At 30.0% G+C, this 20058-nt stretch overlaps 1 long non-coding RNA gene across 2 annotated transcripts; it reads right to left on the minus strand.

Moving 5' to 3' along the window:
- Nucleotides 1-608: 608 nt before the first annotated feature.
- Nucleotides 609-19786, minus strand: LOC108915897. Of its 2 annotated transcripts, XR_002763189.1 has the most exons (4): nucleotides 17542-19786; nucleotides 12995-13095; nucleotides 8730-8852; nucleotides 609-2294 (listed from the first exon to the last, which is right to left on the minus strand). It is a non-coding gene; the product is annotated as an uncharacterized LOC108915897 (long non-coding RNA). The 2 variants fall into 2 exon arrangements; XR_001964747.2 differs by lacking the exon at nucleotides 609-2294 and having other exon boundaries at nucleotides 8211-8852.
- Between the last annotated feature and the right edge of the window lie 272 nt (nucleotides 19787-20058).

Raw genomic sequence — 20058 nt, forward strand, 5'->3', positions numbered from 1 at the left:
CTCGACTGTGAAGGTATGACTTCACTTTTCAAAAGTGAAGGTATAACTTCACAAATGTGTGCAAAAATTCGACTTTCGACATTCGACGGTATGTTTCTGGTTTCTGACCATTATACAGATTATAGGACACTATTATAAAAACTCGTTATAAAATACCATAAACACCTGGATAAAATAAAATGCCTAGATACAAAGATGGGCCAATGTTACAGTAGAACTACTCATATTGCACTTTATCCCACTTGTTTGGGCTATTCATACCCAGACTTGCTTTGCTGTAGCTGGTTTCTTCATAAACAGTTTGTTACAATTTTTTTCCACAAGTATACCTGAATAAATATGTACTATTTAGCTATAATCTACAAGTTTAACATTTAAAAGGATAATGTATTCAAAATTCAAAATGAAATTTCAAATTTGGAAATCTGAACAAAAACTCATTTTAAATTAAATAATTTTATTTTCAAAATATTCTACAATAAATACAAAATTTATTAGACAAATATTAATTTTCTCTACAATACCAAAAATAAAACACAATTTCATTATATTTTGCAGGTAAATAATAAGGAAGTAAAATTCTCATTTTGCTTACCAAACCTATCAAAATTTTTATTTAAAAATAACCTTTGTAATTAATGTAATTGTCATCGTTTAGAACACCATATCGCACACACAGGAAATACAGGCATACTTGTGAATTCAATAATAAAATTTATTTAGTTAAACTGAGCAATTACTAGTAGTGGTTATTAGTATATTAATCAAGAGTCAAAAATGAGATGTTAATAAACAGTTTTATAAAAATTGAAGTAAATTTAATATCTAATTACTATGGGATCCCATTTCTTCAAATCTAATTACGACTGATTAATGTCTTCATAAAGAACAGCAAAATCCTATTTTAAGCAATAACAATTTTTTTAATATAATTCATAACAAAAATTAAAAAAACTGCCAATATATCGTTAAAAATAACACAGCTCCACAAAAAAAGTCTTGACCAGAATACATTATTCTCATGTGCGGCAGAATTCAAATCCAATGTCACAACTGCCCCCACAAATCACCAGAATTTTCTAACATCAAAAAATGCTTAAACACAGAAAGGATTATAACTGAATGCTTTAGGCTATGTTAGGTTTAAAGCCTTTCTGTTCGTTTCTAAGTGGGCCCCAAGAAATTTCCATATCAGGCGTTGAGGTCTCTATGGATAACACTGAATTCATGGGAACAATATATTTTTGCATTATTTGCAGTAAAATTCGAGAATATTAGCAATTTTAAACTATTTTTTCACCTTAGAAAATTCTGATGATTTGCTGGAGCGATTCTGACATCGGATTCGGATTCAGCAGGTCAAAATACCAGGGAATACAATGGTCAGATCACGATTTTCAGTCGCTATTAAATCATACCCGGATCATAGAAGCTAATTTATTTTATGGATTTTCAAGCTTTTTTTAAGGTTAGAAAGGATTTGTGACCTTATGGGACAAATCTGACTTCAGTTTCGTGTTCAGCGCGTCAAGATACATGGGAAAATAAAGATTTGACCACCAAGTTTCCTCAAGCTAGGGTTTCATCATAAAAACTTAAGTTACAGTGACAGAAGTAATAATTCACAAGAAAGTCATGACTAGTATCATAAGTTCTTGTATTTGAAATATTTAAAAAAATATTGTTTTTTATTTGAAAGCTCATATCTCAAAAATGATGCATTTCTGGTTCATATAAACTTCTTTGGCTATGTTTACGTGAGGAAAGTAAGTATCCTTAAAATGTATGCACTTCCTCGTGAAACACTTTGTATAAGTTTTACCAATCTTAAAATATATCTTTTTATAGAACTTGTATTCTGGACATGTTTATAGCAACTATTTTTATTAATTTATTATTAAGGTTTGGCCAAGCATTACCGTTACACTGTGCTTAAAGTGACCTTATTAAATGAAATGGGCCTCGCTTCCTGTAAAAATATGGATAATCATTTTTTTAGAGATTCATTTGACTTTTTTAGCCAATTGCTCATAGAAACCTAAATTCGGCAGTAATTTCAACTCATGCTAGATCATCTCAATTAAAATATCTAATTATGTAAACACTGAATGAAAAAGAAAAGCTAAAGGTAGGTAATCCAAAATACTCATATTAATTAAATACTCTGAAGCCATTTCCTGTGGTGGTTTTTACATCTATTTTTTATGTGAAAAAGAATGTATTCAGTTAATAAAATATATGGATTTTATTTTCAATAACCATGTAAATATAAATAAAAGATGACGACTCTGGACCTGAAACAAGCAATAAAAAATGGGATTACTGGTATAAATTAATGAAAAATACATGAATATTAATATGGCAATAAGAAAGATTAATAAACAAATAAAATACTTATACCTACAGAAGAAACACAAAAAATATCTTACCTAAAAAAAAATATTTAATTTGTAATAAGTGCCTCTGAAATAAGTGCCAAAATTGTAACCATATATTTTTAAATCATCAAAGCAATAACATTTTTCCAATACTTTTTTGAATTTAAAATTTTTGCTATGCGCTATTGAAACATAAATTGAAGTTGATTGAACAATAATCAAAAAGATATGGAATTAATTTGATTACTATCGAAAAATAATAAAAAAATTTGTTATAAATTAGTTATGAAGAAAATGATCAAAAGTAAAAAATTACAAACTTTTTACTTACTGAAAAGAAAATCAACGTTATTTCGGCAGGTTCACACTTATTTTACTAAATTTCACAAAAAAGCTGCAACAAATGTTCAAAATGTTCTCCATTATTGTTAAAGCATAATTGTAGTTTTGAAAATGTTTTTATTTCACTCTTACTAGGATTTCCAGATTGTTGCTTTTATTTTGGCTGCATTCTACATTCAATGTCATAGTTCTTCAATCGTGTTAACTAAAGTGGAATACACTATCTGTTTCAAACAACCTCATAATAGTTACATTAGAATCAAATCTGGCAATTGGGTAGGTCATGCAACTGGAAAATTTGCTGACTTAACTAATCTCGAATAATTTAGACATTATAGCAAGAAACGTTATCATGAAGGTATAGTCCTTCCAAAGTCAGTTGAATATGCAAAAAAACGTCTGGTAATAAAATTTAAATAGATTCACAGGCGTCCCTAAAAAAATTTTCCGCTAAAGGTAAAAAGTTATAATAATTTGCATATAATGTGTAGAAAATTTCTATTATATGTTCATTTGGCCAACAACATATTTTAATTATTTATGTCCTCAAACAATTATATTGGTGGTAAATTTTGTTTTGTTCCGTTTCAAAAGGTCTCCAAAATGCCACGTTGTGATAATATTAGTAAACAAAATATCCCTCTTATTTCTGCCTTTCACAATTGTAAAATGAATGATTGATAGAAGATGCCTATAATAAATTAAAATTGCCTGATTCACAGCAAGTTCCGCACTGCAGCACTGCAGCACTGCACTGCTGGGCAATTTATGATCTACTTGTCGCCTGCTGTGATTTATTGCCAGAAGCCCAATTCTTCAACTGGTCGTATACATTTCTACCACCTGCACGTTTAGTTCGATCAGACCTATATATGGGTATGGCTAAATAAATATGGGAACAAGTTTTTCAAATATTTCAAAGCCGAGTTGCTACTTAGCGACCGAGCCTGGTACATACCTTGAAATCATAGCTTCTTCAATTGACTTCGGAAAAACTATACCGTATGTTTCGACGAATTTCCAGCAGAACATTATCCAGTAAATCCATCTATCTGATATAATGTAATGAATGAATGAGCTATTCATTTACTATTCCAGCTCAAAATTTACTGAGAATCTACGCAATGCCCAGTTACAAAAATGTTATTTATAATGGAAAATGCTGAGGCTGTAAAAACTGAACTTTTTGCACACGGTACAGGTATCTGATATTATAAAATCCTCCAAACTGTACTTTTTGTGCATCTTCAAGGTTTGCAGTACAATTAGGTTGCTGGTTGCTATGATTATGAAGTTCATCTTTAAAAAATATATAATCTCAAATATTAACGACATAAACAAATATCTGCCTACTTGGTATAAGACAAATCCTACAAACTTTAGAATCATTCAAGTATTTGCTATCTGTAAAATCCAGTACATAATGCACAATTATAACTGCGCATCTTACTCTTGACACAGTCTACTAAAAATCTTTAAGATAGTGAACTATTGTATAAAATCACATGTTAGATATTTCTTTTATATTTAATTTCATATATTTTTATTTATTTCTATATTTCTTTAATCCATAGGTGACTCTATAGTATTATTTTAATAGTAAAAAATAAGGACAAACAGGTAAGACATAAAAAAATTATCAGACAAAAGTTGTTGCTTTTGACAAGTTCGTGGCTAAAATTATAGCACTCCTTTCTAGAATACATTGTACAAATAAAAGAAGGCTAAAAATATCACAAATATTAGTTAGTAGGTACCTTTTTCTAAACAAGTGCCACACATGAGGTACCTATTTGCTGAATACTGAATAATGAATGTCTGAATTAACCACACCTTACTACTAGGTATTGCCGATTTCCAGACGCTGCCCAGTATTTGGCGAGCATCATAGAGTTATTTCCCATTTTTTTTAAATCTGCTTTAGTTTTAACACATATTTTTTGATTCTCAATCATTTTATGCACAAAAACAAGTACAAAATATATGATGTAGATGCTGAAGTTTATGCATTAGAACGTTTCCCCATATAGCACCCGACATCCACAGAACGTCCATTTTAGGTCTAGTATGGACGTCTAGTTGATGTCGAACACAGGAGATACTTGGACTGTCTTTAATATTATGTACGCTGGATGTCCGTTGTAGGACCAGTAAAATAATTAAAAAAATATAAAAATGTGCTAATAACTAAGGAGGTACATTCGAACTTAAGTTTGGGAATCCTACAAGATACCTATCTTGTAGGTTATAAAAAAGGACATTAAAAAAATTAAATTTACAATAGCATGTATATTAATGTTTGTAAAATTTAGCTCTAAATTTATAGTCATCATACTTTCTAATAAATAAAAAAATTCTCTCTTACTCTCATGTACCTCCTCTTGCTAAACAAACTCAAATTCAATGTTTACGGTAAGTCTCTATAGTCAAATAATAAATAATTTGTCATTTCTTTTGTCTTCATTTGAGTCTTTACTGTGTGTGTCTTCTAAAAATAAGACTGTCCTGCATTTTTTAAAACGTTTTTTTAGCACCGTAAATTAAGCTGCCAAACAATTGATCTAGAATCTCTAAGTACCTGTTATAAAAAAGTGAAACAAATAGTTATTTGTTTAACTAGGCAGTAAAGTACAAGATTTAATGCCGCAGCTGGTATTTAATAGACAAGGGGCAGCCGAGACAATTAAAGAAGTCAAGACATTAAATCTACTTTACTGCCAAGTTAAACACATAATTCTTTCGCCAATCAATTTTAATTTTATCATAATAGCAAACAAAAATATTTATTTTATATTATTAAAATTGTATGATACTTCTTTCATGAATAATAATTTCATTAGGTCGTCTGTGGTTGCTATGAGACGAGCGTTATTAAGTAAATAATTTAGATTTAGATAGAACTATTTATTATTTGAGGTGGAGGAATTCACATTAACTCCGCCAGAAATTATTGATTCAGCAAATCGAATGTAATTTTTTACCAGAAAAATCGAAGATGTATCAGCAAACATGAAAAATTTTTTGATTATTGGGTTGAGAATAACATTCTTTTTCAGAAAATGTACTATTGATACATTTTTCCGAATTAAGCAAAAGTATGAAATCTTCATTATGATCAATATATGCGATGCTTAGAGCTACTTTGAATGTCTACACTACAACATCGATATTGGAAAGTACCTAAAATTAAAAGCATTCTTGAAATAGCAACCGGATTGATATCGTGCTAAAAAATAATGAGTTTTGAAATATGCGTTTAGGTACAAAGGTAATTATAAACAAAACATTTTTGTAAACGATAAATACCGACTATTATTATTTCAGGTGGCAATGATTTTTGCCAGATGTGAGGCATGTGGATGTGATGAATTAATTCAAATAAAAATTGGAGATATTGAAGATATGGGAAATAGATCGCTGATCACTCTGTCAACTACAAAATCAAAGAAAAAAAGATCCTTTACTGTAAGCGAATATGTACTTATATCGGAAATATAGTTCCGCAACACCTACACAAATAAATAATAATATTTTTTTTCTTAAATATTCAAATATAAAGCATATAACCAGGTAATAGGAATTCATACATTTGGGAAAATGCCAAAACAAGTTACTGCGTTCCTCAAATTGAAGGATGCTCACGAATATACCGCACATTGTTTCCGTAGAACTTCAGCTACGCTATTAATATATTCAGGAGCTAATATCACAACTTTAAAAATGCATGGTGGATGGAAATCTTTAACGGTAGCTGAAGGCTACATTGAGGAGTCCATAACTCGTAAATCAGTTGTTAACTGTGACACTTTAGTGCCTGACAGCTGTCACTAAACTTACCCTCTAATGTCGATCGGCAAAAAATGTATTACTGTTCATTATGAACATGATTAATTTCCAGCTTTTCTGCTTACTATAAATATTAAATTAATATGATAAATATACCAGAGATAACAATTTGTAAGTCGCTGCAGAAATAGGAATAAAAAATAATATCCATAAAAAAAACCAGAAATAGTCCTTAAGCCATAACCTTTAACCGATTATGGATACCTAATGGCAGATATAAAGAAAATACTTAATTAAAACATTTTCTTATATTTTCTATCAACTCCAATGTATATATACATTACCACATATACACTCTCTTTTTTTCTAGACCTTTTCAAGTACATTTACTATTTGTAGAAAATATTTTTTGTTTAAGTGTGCAGTATCTTTTATTTCTTATAAAAAAATGTAACTAAGTTTTAATAAAACTTCCACTATGGGACATCCACTATACCAAGGGTCGGCAACTAGCGGACCGCGGTCCAGATCCGGACCGTGGAAGGTAAAATAATGGACTCCCAAAAATTTTTTGAAAGTATAAATTAATTAAATTATTTAAAAAATAGTTTTCTATTGATAATAATGCGTTTGAGTGCCACCCTTATCATTTCCACTAAAATTACGTGATTGATTTGAGTTCATAATGGTTAGTAGGTAGACTAAATTTGTAAGTGCAAATTAAAATAAAAAGTGACTAAGGAATGTTTTTTTTTGTGGACTTCGTTAAAAATTTTCAAAAGTATCCGGACCCCACCTAAAATTACTTGCCGACCTCTGCACTATACGCACATTTTCTATACATCAGGGACATCCTTAGAATGTCCATAAATGGTTGAAAACCTCCATTCATAGATAGTAGTATACATTTTAAATGCCTAAACTTATTTTATACAAGATTGCTACGTTCAAATTCAATATTTATAAATAATTTACACTCCTGTTTTCCATGACTTACGATCAACAACTTTCAGGAGCTCATTATTAAGGATTATGGCCTATTAGGAAACATTTATTTGCCAATGTTCTTAAACTTTCTCCGTTATTTTTAATTGTAGATTTTACTGGTAAAATATTGCAGGCTACTTTCAGGACACTCTGTACAAAATTTCACCTAAATAAACGACTCTATTATATGACACCACAAAAATTTGAAAAGTAGGTAACAGTTGTACAACATTAAAGTTTCAAATATTTTACATATTTTAAACTGAATATTTTTTTATCCAGCCAACAATAGAATGTTCATATCGGGTAGACTAAATCAAGTCAAAAATATTTTTGATTACTAATATTTTATATTTTACGAAGTTTAAAATATATTCAATCTACCAGAAGTATACATCTGGAAAAAGGTACAGCTCTTTTAGTTACAATATCTACACTATTATGCATTTTAAAAGATTAGTGAAAACAAATTGATGGCAACAATTGTTTACTATAAAATATTCCTATTTTATCCAAAGCTATAAATTAAAACATAAAATCTTTGAAGTAAACCATTCTAGGTAACTACCAAAAGTAAATAATTTACTCAAATAAATATAAATTAAGTACACGATTTTTATACCCTTGTGAAATGAAAAAAAAATAGTGTCAAAAAAAACTCGAAATCAATTAAAAAATCGACAAAAAAATATATTTAAAAAGAAATTATTGCTGACATAAAATTTATGATCATACTACTAATGATAATAATTTTAACATAAATATGTTTCTTCAGAATCACATATCAGCTATAATCTTATTACCTAATAACTAAAACATTCATATGTATATTAAAAATCATAACTCCAAATCTTATATCACTTAAAAAAAGATCAAAGAGCCACCTAAAATCTAGTTAAAGTATTATTATTAGGCATATTATTTTTCACAAGCAACTGCAATTACGGTATGTACACACCTACCTGCATATTCCACTGAGTATCTATGATTTTAATTATACAAATAGAAGGGATATTAATGATATCTGTAAGTGTTGAAGAGAATAAGACATTAGTTTCTTCAAATGGGCAATAATTCATCAAAAATATATCTTTATATAATCAAATAAAATATTGATAACAAAATGAGTTCCAAATAAGACAGTAATGTAATAAGATACTCAAAAAATTCAGAATTATGTATATGTTAATTATCTCTTATTAGCCTACATGGGCACAACTCCGATACGAGACTTACTTTTTTTCAGCCAGATATCCTCACCAGCTTCAATGTTCAACATATTGGAAATATTTTAAACATATTGGCTCTTATTTTCTTTCTAACAATTCTTTGCTCCTGTGATTTTATTATCTTCCCCATCTACGATAAAAAAATTACACTTCTAAAATTCCAAAAAATTATATATTTTTATGTAAAATTCATTCCCTTCAGCCATGGATATAAAATCTATAAAATAAATAATTGTATGTAATATTTTTCTAAACTAACAAAGATCTTTAATCGATTTGAAAAAATTATAAATGCATTTCATCCAATTAAATTTCTAATGGAAATCCAATGTTAAATGCATATAATAAGTCAAAATAAATTATTTTTTATTATTTAATTTTATAAAAAAAGATGTTTATCAAAATAACTTAAATGACAACCGTCTAAAAATCACAGTTACCGATTTTTTGGATAATTATCTATAATGGTTTTTTTCATTGTATTAAAATGATTATCCTAAACTAGATGGTTTTTTAAACATAATTTAACTAAACTTGTGACTTCTTTAGGTCATTACAGAGACGGCTTGATAATTATTGATAAATTTAAAAGTATTTATAGTAAACAGTTAATGAAATGAATTGTAATTGGGGATGACAAACTTAAATATATGTTTAAACGCAAACATTGTCATCAGTTCCCTTTTAACAAAAATAATTTGAGTACAGATCATTCTACTCCTGTACTCTTCTATACATGCAGGGACAGTCCGATTTTATTGCAAATTATATGTTTTCATCTCAGTTACACCCATTTTAAAATGATCACAGTAACTCATCTCACATGAATAGCAACAATGCCTATGTTATACTTTCCGTCATTCACCACCAGATAATTCTATATTACATATTTTAATTTTTGTAGATTTAAAAAATCAAAATCAGGATCATATACTGCTCCATTTCTTATGTGCCCATAATTAGGCCACTTCCCAAGTGAGAATATTAGAGTGACATAAATGACGTAAATAAATTATTATTGATAGTGTTACACTCATAAAATTTTCAAATAGCATGCATTATGTGGAATAAGCTAAACTATCTTACAAGGTCATAGCAATTATAAAAGTTTGGAAGGTAACATTTGTATATTTAAAGCAGATCTGTGCCTGTGGTACTTATGAAAAGTATTTTACTTGTTTTGTACTTGTAACTGTAATTAAATACATTTAAATTTTACGAGTAATTATATTTGTAATTAATTAAAACTGAATAAATGTAAGTGTAAGTATTTTGTATTTATGAGGCATATCCACAAAGTAAGAACACTCAATTTTTTAAAAATCGGAAAGGCAGTATATTTACGAAAAATTTACATATTCGGAAAGGTACATCAAACACTATTTTTTGACGTAGTTGCCTTCACTTTGTAAGCCAAGGGATCAACTTTCTGATACCTTCGTTATAAAAATCTCCCGTCGTCGCTCGGACCCATTGTTTCACGGCACTGTGGACCTCACAATCAGTAGAAAAACCTTTTTCCACCCATAAACATCCTTAGAAAAAAAGATAAAAATGAGAAGGTGCCAGGTCAGGGCTGTGAGCAGAGTGATTGATGATGTTCCAACCAAATGAATCCAAGAGTTACTTTGTAGCATTGGCTGTGTGGGGAGGTGCACTGTCATGCAACAAGCACACTTCATTAACATTTCCCTTCTTTTGTTCTATATCACCCTCGTGTAATGTTTTCAGGGTTTCATAGTACCACGCAGCATTAATTGTTTCCCCCTGGGCAAAAGAGTCAATGAGAATCCATTTACGGCCGCAAAAAACAGCTGCCATTATTTTTTGGGCTGAAACAACACATGGATATCACAACTGCATTGATTGTCTTTTCGTTTCAGGGGTGTAGTGTGCCACTTACGTTTTGTCGCCAGTCACAGAGCAGTCAAGAAATTGTGCACTCCAGTTTGAAGCGCTTGAGAAATTACCGTGAAGATGCAATTCTGTTGGCTTTGTGTTGATCCGTGAGTTGTTTTGGTACCTACTTCGTACACAATTTTCTATAGCCAAGAATTTCAGTAATGTTTTCATGCAGAATAGATCTGGAGATTTCTGAAAACAATGTGTTTATCCCATGTAAAGTCAATGCCACGAAGCAAGCAAGTATTCGATATTGTTGACCATCTCATTAGTCACGATTGAGAGATGCCCACTCCTTTGTTCATCATGAACATTCGTTCTACCAGCTTTATACACACTCTACCCCACTTGTATACATTAGTATAATTCATCACACAGTTTTGATTTCATTAAGTCTAGAAAGGCGCCTTTCCCTTTGTAAAGCGGGATTTAGAATAGCCACTCATTTCAACACACCACTACAACAGTTCTCAACTGACTCAGACCAATTAATATGCGTTCTTTTCTCTACACCTTGGCCTTAAATGCGTCTTGCCAACTTTGTTGAAAACAAAAACCAGAGTATCAGAGTCTCAGTACTCTTACTTTGTGGTTATACCTCGTATGTATAAATACTTTTACAATTAAATTACTTTTATAAAAAACATTATTTTAGCCAGTTTGAACAAGTAGCAAACATATTGTAATAAGTGACATTTTCATATGTTTTATAAGAGGTAGGTAAGTAAATACATATTTCACCATTTTTGTCAATTCATTACAGTATAAGTAAAATGGTTTGAGTTAGGTACAGTCACAGGGTAAAGCAGAGGCGCCACTTTTCAAAAAAACTAAAACAGTTAATATGTAACAGACTTCAATTTTTATTTTTTCCAAAACCTACATATATACTTAATGCCATTAAAGATAACACAAATGTTCAGATGCCAGAAGAAAACAAATGTAATTCAGGTGGCATTTTTCAAAGCGGGTGATAAATGCATACGTACAACTTTCAAACATGCCAAAAGGAATTACTCAAATTTCTCTAAGAGTCTCCAGAGTGTTTTCCTGTGTAGACCTTAGCTTTCAGGTAGCAGAATTCAATGAGCTGATCTGTCTCATATCTGGACAGATGTAAGCACTACAGAATGACCAGGTTCAATAAATGTGTCATAAGCAAACAAACAATGTTTTAGCATCCTTGGTGTCATGGCTACTGAAATGGTTTCTAAGGAGTATGACATTTGTTCCGTAACTGTTATTCCCTCCACTGCCATTATTAAACCAAAAACATTACGCCTCACTGCCGAACCCTATGTAACAGTACAACTGCAATATTATTTTTAGTGTTTACATGTACATAGTAAGGAATATATATTTCCGTTATTTTATGTGTATTTATTGTTTTTAATTTTTTATATAATTTTTTTTTAGAAATATAAAATTATTTGATATCACAAATTTTATTTAACTTTAAATAAAAAATTGCAGTACGGTCATATACCAAAATTTGTAATTAATTACTTTGCAAAATAGAAAGCAATTATACTCAAATACTTTTTTCTTGTACTTGGCACATTTAAAGCTTAGTCCAGTCCAATACAAAAAAAACATTTACCTATAAACGAAACTGAATGTATATTATTCAATGTATATTTCAAGAAATAAAATTCAAGGAGAAATAAAAGACAGAATGATATTTTTCAAGATAGAGCACATCCTGAAAATTTTTTGAGATGAAAAAAAAATTACTATGCTGAATCCGAAAATTGTTAAGAATGACACTTACCGATTTCAACACATTTGAGGATTTTGCCCATGTTTGTAAACAAAGATGTCTACACTATTATTGGAAACTTATTTTTTGTCCTGGATGGACAAGAAACAGAGATGCATTTGCACAAACATTTTTAGACGTTTGAAAACTGTTTTTATACATGTTTTTGTTTGCTTTATTTGTACTATGACCTAAACAAATCACAACTCTAATTATAAATTTGAAATTTGTTGTTTTTTAAGATATTTTAGTTTATTTTATAACTTTTGTTAATATTCTATCAATGTTTTATTGTTTTAAAAGAGATTGAAATTAAAATTCAATGTGTAGATCAACTGGACTACAGAATAACAGTGTAGAATATAGATGAAAATTATTTTCACTTAATTCTTGGAACACACATAGATATTTTAAGAAATAAGTATATTGTTATATCAGCATATTCAATAGAAACAGCCACAGAGAAGAGTAAATTTTTTTTTCTCAATACTATTTCTTGAAGCAGCTCTGGATTAGCAATTTCTACTAAATTTACCATTTTTCTCATTTATCTTTGGTAACAATTCAGAATAATTTTATAGCTTTGTGTTTGTTTCATCATCTATACATACTTGTTATCGAAAAAAAATACACCTTCCTGGAATTTTTCTAGTGATGTCAGTCTAGGACCTAGCCCGCAACAAATATTTCCATAATGATTTGTTCATCAGTCCTGAAAATTGTCATTACTGTCAAAGTGAAATAAGCGATTCTCTATGTACAGTATATATCATTAATCGATACAAGGAAATATATTTTCACATTATACGAAGCAACCTGTATTATAAGCATTCCATAATATACATGTATTTATACAGGATGTTTCCCTTTTACATATATTCATTTTAACACTTGATAGAAAACATGATTTTGAATAAAGAAGTGTAAACATAAGTCGTAAATCGCTTCATAACTCAGATCAAGGGTTTCAAATTTAAATTTTTTTGTTTTTTCGCATTCTCAAAAAATAGCAAGTAATAATGAACCCAAATTGGGTATATCTTATTCACTACTACCACCAGTGGTGTAGTAGACAGGTAATCAATGCCCCTTTTTACAGAATTTTATGCTTTAAAATTTTTATTTTTGAGTTGCTGATCAATTTCAAATGAAAATCTGTACTTTCAAAATTGTGATAAAATTAGAGTTGAGTAAATAGCATAAAACTCTTTTGGTGTAGATAAAGTTACACCAAATCTTAGTTGAATCAGGTAGATCTAGTAGGTGATGGACTTGTTGTTACTAGTAACTATAGTAACTGTCAGTACCATTCACATTTTAAGTGCCGTTCACTTGTTAATATACCAAACCGCTCTATAAATATATTAATGAACTATGCCGGCATCCATTTTATTTATAGGTATTGCAATGAAAACACCAAATAAGAAATAGGAAGTTTGCCGATAGATGGAAGTCACACACAGTATTTATTAATATTAATCGCCAGCTAAGAGAATTTGGTGTAAGAATGTGAACAAATAGGCACCCAACAGCTTTGAAACGGAAACAGAGAAAAATTAATTTTAAATACATTTGAGAAACAACTCTCATTAAGCATGCGAAGAGCTAATTGGCAACTGCAAATTTCTTTGATGACTATTTGGAAAACATTGCGACACAAATATTTGCAGGCATACCATTTTCGCTGGCAACAAAAGATAAATGGATAGGCATAGGAGACCCTATATCATAGCCTCAACGGTCCACGAACTTTAATATCTTAATTACTTTGTCTGGGTTATATGAAAGAGTAGGTATACTCTTCTCCAGTAAATACAAGGGAGAAACTAATACAATATATTCAAAATGCTGCTGCGTCCACTGTGCCAGTTTTTTTATCAAGATTAACAAAATCACTGTTGTGTAGATGCCACTTATATGTTGAACATATTTTAATTTCTGCTTACTACTGTATTCTTCTGTACTTACTGTTTGTTTTTAAGTTCATGTTTTCAAAACATCCTAACACATTTTTGGCTTTATAAAAATTGTAATAAAAATTTTTTGATTCAACTAAAATTTTTATAATCTACATGAGGACTTTAATGAGATTCACTCCATTTAGAATACGATGAAAAGCAACAGAGTACAGCTTTTTGTTTGAAATTGATCAGGTATTCGGAAAATGTCATAAAGTAAAAAAAACTCAATGTAGAAATTCTGTTTAAAAAAAGATTTACAGGTCATTCTTAAAGGGCATTATGTCGCTATAAGACGTACCCAATTTGATTCACTATTAGTTTCGATATTAAGAAAAATTATAAAAAAATTTAAATTCGACACCCTGTATCTAGGTTAGGAAGTGATATACAACCTATGTTCACATGAATTTTTTCATCAAGTTCTCTATCAATTATTAAAGTTAATACATTCAAAAAGAGAACCTCTCAAGATATATCTCCATTAAATATTTGAAATATTAAAACTGTGTTAAAATGTTGTAAATATCCAGGTAGGCAAACTTTATAATAATAAAATAAAGAATCACATAATATATGCTTTCTGTAAAGAATACCATCATCAATTTACTGTTTTTTGAAAATGCAATACAGTGGCGGCTAATAACATTGTTAATTTTGATTACAATAAAAGCGCTATTTCTTAGCATTAGGTGCTTAATTATAAAAAGAAATAATTAGACAAAAAATCGTCCATATTTTTTAGATGGGCCAAAGTACTACATAAAAAAACTAAGCAGAAAATTATAAGATTGCTGATGCTAAGATGATGATTTATGCCCAAAAGTTCGTTATATCTTAACAATGCCATAAAACATCACCCAATCATTGTTTAAATGTGACTTATTTTAACTATCTTATTTCTTCAAAAACAAGTCTTGGTTTTATTTTTAGTCAAAATAAGTTGAAAAAGAAAAATTCCTTAAAACTTGTATTTCTTTTTATACATGCACAGTTATCATGAAACACAAATTGTATTATAAATAAGGGGGACAAGTATTGTTAGAAAAATCTTATATTTTTCACCAGTAAGAGCAACTTGCGTGACATTATTATGAAAAGATTTTCAGTATAAAAAACTGAATAAGTGTACAAAATATCAATGTCTTGGCCAACTTTGACTTCCTCAGGGTTCATAGTTCAAAAGTAATAAAGAATTCCCTGACTTTTCCAGGTTTTCCCCGACATAAAAAAAAATCCAGGTCACTTGTAGTTCATTTTTACATACTAATTGGTGTTTATGCATTAAATTTTTTCTCGACTGGACTCCATAATCTTTTTTATAGGTACCCTAACAACCTCTTACAAAGGTTTCAAAACCACAAATAGTTTTTTCTTTCAAGAACCCAGGGCCGGCTTTCACAAAATTTCTAGTTGGAAACATCAAATTCCCCGACTCATGAATATTTTTAAAATTCCGACTATTCCCTGTTCTTTATGAAGAATAACAAATTCCCCGACTTTTCCCTACTGCTATGAACCCTATTTCTGTTTCAGTCCAGATTTTTCACAAAATGTTATTAAAAATTGTTTTTCATAATAAAGAACAGTATGTGTGCAAAATTTTAATTTTAATTTTAACCATTTTTCTTGATTTTAGATTTTTTTCAAAGCAACATAGATACTATCTTAGTCATGCATGTATTTCTAAATTATGCACCCTGGGCGAATATGATCGGCCGTTCCTCTGGAAAAGGCCATCCTGGGCAATCGCCCCCTACGTCCTTAGGAAAATACGCTCCCGATCTAAGTAGGTATTGACCTTCAAATAGAGATAAGTTGATCTAATTTATAAAGTTTTATAATACTGCAAATTTAGCAAGTCACATTTTATCAGATTAGAATACCCTCAAATGGTGTCCTTTTAGCAATATGCAACACACCTTTTTTATAGAATATAAAGTTAATTAACATAAAACTTCATTTTCTGAAAATCTCTCCCCACACTAAAAATATCACAAAAAATTTAAGTTGAATTTGATGATTTCCGTTTGGTTGTGCAATTTAAAATTATTTTTAATTTTATATAAATTTTATAATTTAGATTAATTCTATATTGAAAATGTATCGTGTTTGTTTGTTTAATATGCAGAAATAAATAGTTGCGCGGTGAATGCCTTCTAAAAAAACATTGCCTTCGTTGAGCGCGAACATCAACCTCGTACATACCATACAACATATAGTATACGCAAGTGATTGAAATTAGTCTGTATTCTGCTTCTCTTCATAGCGTTGTTTATGGCGGTCGTCATGGTGACGAGGCGGCCAACTCTGGATTAAACTGCGGCTTGGGGGAACGAGTGACGCAGAAATTGAAGCAGCATCGCCCATTGCCTGCCTTTAACAGTTTATATAATACACGTCCCCTAGTGCACGATTATAACGGTTCTTAGTTAATATATGTTTTGTATAATAATTGCAGAAATGTTTCCTATGTATGATCCAGTATGTATTTTATTGGAAATGCCATTTTCCAGATGGAAAATTGAAGGCAAAAAGGATTTTTTAAATTGCGAGAGACCTATGCCTTATTCTCTCGATTTGGAAAAAAGGGAGTCAAAAGACGTGTACGTTCGAAAGTTTCGGAATGAATGGTATTTGGAGTATAAGTGGTTGTGTAGAAGTGTTTATTTAAAAAAAAGGATGCCCTGAAAATCGATTTTTTTAATAACTTTTAAAATACTTTGTGTACTACCCTACTTTATTTATGGCAAAGCTTATAAAACCAATGGTTATACAAGTATCACTAGTCTAGTCACTAAATTCCATCAATCTAAATATTTTCTATTTGATTAAATATTTTCGTTATTTTTGCAATTCCAACACCATTACCTCAGAAATGGTTGAGACTGAGAAATGTTTATATCCCCATTATTTTTAATAGTTTTTACCCTGGGGTAGTTGTTATCAGTAAATTGAATCTAAAAAATTTCTATAGCCATTTTAGATTCGCTAGAGTAAGCCGCCACTGATGCACAAATTAATTGATTTATAAAAAAAATGTTCACAGTATGTGATAAATCAGAGCTATGTTTTCTAACTTTCATAACTTAACAAGCGACAAAACAAAATGTCTCAGATATGTATAGTAGGTATACAGCTATATATTATAAAAGTAGGGAACATTTTTGGGGAATAAGAATTATATCAGTGTTACATACATTAGTCACAGCTGTATAAAACTGATGTAACACTACTTTAATCAGACCCACTTATTAATCCAGCTTCAGTTCACTGGTGTTTAGGTAAATCTGTAAGGCAGAACTCCTGCAGGACAGTAAACCTTATTTGTCTCATCTGTAGGTTATTGATTAAACTGTAAATAGCCTGGAAGATCAAAACCACATAATCAGAAAAAGTTAAAACCACAAGATAAATAATATATACCATAGATAATTATTATATTTACAAATAATTTGTTTTCTAGATTCATCAGCAAAATACGTCAAATTATCATCTGGAAAAATATACCTTATTGAAAAAACAAAAAATGCACCTAAGGAAATCTGCAAGAATATTCAGTAATCAAATAAAATGCAGAAAGTGGTAAATGTACGACAAAATGTAACTTAGCCAGGCGATCTAGACAGTAACAGAAAATTGATCCATATTAATCTGTAATTTGTAATACATAATTTAAAATTATCTGTCTATGCCAATGATATTTATATGGAAATACTTACATAAATTTTTATGATGTTCTTTTTGCACATAGTAGGATTGCAAATTTTAGTTAATCATAAAATTAGAAATTTCTCGAGCTTATTCAATAATATATGCCTTTAAATTTTTAGTTTTTACAAGTTGTATAAAATATTCCTCCAATTTTTTAAATCAATTTACCTAATCCTTTTTTAGTTTACGATATTTGATGTCAAGTATATACTCACTTTCTGTTTAAAAATATTATACTATTAGCTTTCGTTTTTTTACTTTATTATGAAGGTATTAAGCTACTTCAAATAAATTTTTTAAAAATTCCAAAAGAATGCTATAAAATGGAAATCAAACAATGCTCTTCGTACTCAAAATCTAAGTACGCAAAGGATATATTAGATCTGGAAAAAAGTTCATGACACTTTTCCCGATAGACGGCATCAATTGCATATAACTGACGCACTAATCGCAGCGCTCATTGGAAAGGTGACACTTCGAGCATTACTTCGAAATTGATGCAGTGGTTGGAAAGTTGTTGCATTTGAAATTGGACAAAAGTAATGAAAAGTTGCGCTATATTTTGCAATACTGTTACGACAAACGGTGAAGGTACTTTAACAAAATCTGCTGCACTTTCGTTTTGTAATTTTTATGTGAAAGATGAATCATGCTCTGGTCATCCAATCAGTGAAAAAGCTGATGAAATTCTTAATTCCAATATTTTTTCCTACTACTTTCTAGAGAAATTTCTCGATGTTGGGGTCAAAACATAAACTGATCTGAGAATTCTGACGAAGTTCAGATTAAGCGGGTTAAAATACTGGGGAATACACTGGTCTAGTCCACTGCCCACCCACAATTTTTGTGGCCATGTATTTATTAATTACTAGTTATTTACTAGATATTGCTGGTATAAGTAAATTCCAATGGTGGCATGTAGCCCATATAGTTATTTTCCACAAAATCAACAGTTACATTTTGCATAGTTTTGATATCGAAGAACATTTACTTCATTTAACAGGATTTATTTTGGATTTTTTTTTTCTCATTTATTTGAGTTAGCTGAAGGAAGGCATTTATATGCGCATTTTTTTGTCCAGCATTTTAGAAAATGTAAGCAAGTTAGAAACAATATCTCGTCACAGTACCAGTTAAATAAGTTTTCTTCAGGGTATAAGACTACTGGCAATACATACAAAATAAGGGAAAAAAGCATATTTTTACCCCATATGTTTATCTTACGTTTCCTGAATTTTGCACGCCTGTTGAACACACAGAAAAACACGTATGGTACTGTAAATATAAACACACCGTGCAGAATGCTTTTATTATTGAGTATCTTTACAAATTTGCAGGACAAAACGGGAAAGGTACATTCTCTGATGTTTATATGTTCTCCGTGATCCTTCTATGCAAAAAATTAAAAGAGGTTGCTCTAGTTGCTTTGACACTTCCCTTGTTCTATCATTGTCTTACTAAAAGTGTGATTTCTTGTCTATAAAATGCCAGCCTTAATACCTTTATAATAGAGTATAAATATATACCCATAAAATAAAACTGCAAAACTGAAAATTTGTTGTCAACAATGTCATTAATTATACTTTATTGGTGTTTAATTGTAATATATCTATATAGCCTAAGATTTTTCTTAGAGTATTCAACCACTAAAAATTTTTCAAAATAATTCAGTTTTAAAAGCTTGAAGTTTACCTAATAGCTCACTTAAGGAGGTTCGATACATCTCTTGCGGGGCAGGCGGTGCGGGAGGGAAGCCTATGCTTATACACGATATTTTCGTTGTAGTGCCAACCTTACATAAACTAATTTGGGCGAACTAAATATAATATCTACGAATGAAATTTATACAACACATATTAGCTTGCATATATTTTTCGTATTTAATGCACGGCAATTAACTTTTTATTTGAATAAAAGTGTCTATTTATTCATTAAGAGCTTGTTAAATTATGGATGAAATCTAGCAACATTGCCATGGCATGGTAGTAAAAGTTGGGTCAACT

This window comes from Anoplophora glabripennis, unplaced genomic scaffold (assembly GCF_000390285.2).
Source record: "Anoplophora glabripennis isolate ALB-LARVAE unplaced genomic scaffold, Agla_2.0 scaffold1254, whole genome shotgun sequence".
Taxonomy (NCBI): Eukaryota; Metazoa; Arthropoda; class Insecta; order Coleoptera; family Cerambycidae; genus Anoplophora; species Anoplophora glabripennis.